The 1,523-nt window shown below is 39.2% G+C and overlaps 1 protein-coding gene across 3 annotated transcripts in view; it reads left to right on the plus strand.

Annotated features, from left to right (window-relative positions):
- The window catches only part of LOC101847360 (mitogen-activated protein kinase-binding protein 1), a gene marked incomplete at its 5' end in the record, with an annotated part of 65,399 nt that overhangs the window by 35,184 nt on the left and 28,692 nt on the right, over window positions 1-1,523 (plus strand).

Here is a 1,523-nt window from a genome sequence, read left to right on the forward strand (position 1 = left end):
CCACTCCAACAAAGGGACAGACCAAATAACACGTGACAATGACATGAAAAGCAGGTGTGGTACTATCATTCAATTATGCTAATGCGCTCTACGTGTGAGGTGGAATTGTAGCGGTCGAAAAAGGAAGCACTTTGCATGACATCAAGAAGGCGACCTCTGTAAATGTGACGTTAAAGAGCAGAGACGAGACTCGGGTTTCTGCAGGGCCATGACAGTCGATCAACTGCACTTATTTGGCTTAAGGAATGGCCGTTCTGGAATGCAGCAGGAAAAATGATAATTGAAAAAAACAAAAAACACACAAACAAAAACAAAAACCCCTCGTACTCACCAGCACCTCTTTTGTTGCTGCTTTTCGGAAATACGGGGTTTGGGTTGGGTGAAAGGTCAGGGCACATTTTATTTAGATTCTTTGGAACAAGGAGAATAGAGACAGTTTTTTTGTGGGTTTTTTTTTTTTTAATACTCATTAAGAGTGCACGTTCTGGTAATTTGATAACGCCGCCTGAAAATGCGCTGTTTTGGAGAAGTTCTTTATTCATACAGATTTTTAAAAACTCTGTTTGCGAGTGGTTGGAGGGTGCCCCAGTGGTAGGTTCTACTTCTTTACTTTCCCTGTTCTGTTTATGTCTGTCTGTCTTATTCTTGTGGGTGGTTGGCGGGTGGACTGATGTGGTTTGCTTCTTCTTTCCTGTCAAACACCTATCGTCCAGATATCTCCTCCTTCTTTTTTGTGTTCGTTACTCTCTTGTAACGCGTCTAATCTTCGGCACTTATATGACCTTATTGTGTTGCAAGTGCCGTAAAACACTTACTAAAATTAAAACTATCTTATTAAACACTTACTAAAATTAAAACTATCTTTTTCTTTCCTAGTTCTATTATTTGGCTCTCACAACACATACTACATCGTTGAGACCCCTCCCAACTGCCCATGGGGTACTCATTCCTATGCTCCTGACCACTAACCCCTTCATGGCGCTTTTTTACTTATACTGATAACCCCTCATAAACCCCATATTATTTTCCCTCATTATAATCTGATTATTAATGTTTGTTATGTGAATTGGTGAGAGTTTTTGAAGTATTTACATCTGTATAGCAAATAGGTGTCTAAAAAGTATGATCAATCTAGGTGTTATTTCTAAACTTTTCTTCTACTTTTTGCTGTAGTTTATGTTTGGATGCTAGAGTCATCTCAATGAAGTGCTAGTTTTTACCAGATATCAATGATCATGGTGCTCCATTAATTTCTTTGCTAAGATGCTTTTTAAAAATGTCCATATTGTCATAATATCCTGACCTTTCCTTAACACCTAACTATTTAAGTATTCCAAGTAATATAAAGATGAAAACCTGAAAAATGTAATCATGTCTTTTATTCGTAAGCTGTCTCTCTCTCTGTGCCCCCTCTCTGTCTCTCTCTGTCTGTCTCTGTCTGTCTCTGTCTGTCTCTGTCTGTCTCTGTCTGTCTCTCTCTCTCTCTCTCCCTCCCTCCCTCTCTCTCTCTCTCTCTCTCTCTT

The sequence above is a fragment of the Aplysia californica genome, unplaced genomic scaffold, assembly GCF_000002075.1.
Source record: "Aplysia californica isolate F4 #8 unplaced genomic scaffold, AplCal3.0 scaffold00444, whole genome shotgun sequence".
Lineage (NCBI taxonomy): Eukaryota > Metazoa > Mollusca > Gastropoda > Aplysiida > Aplysiidae > Aplysia > Aplysia californica.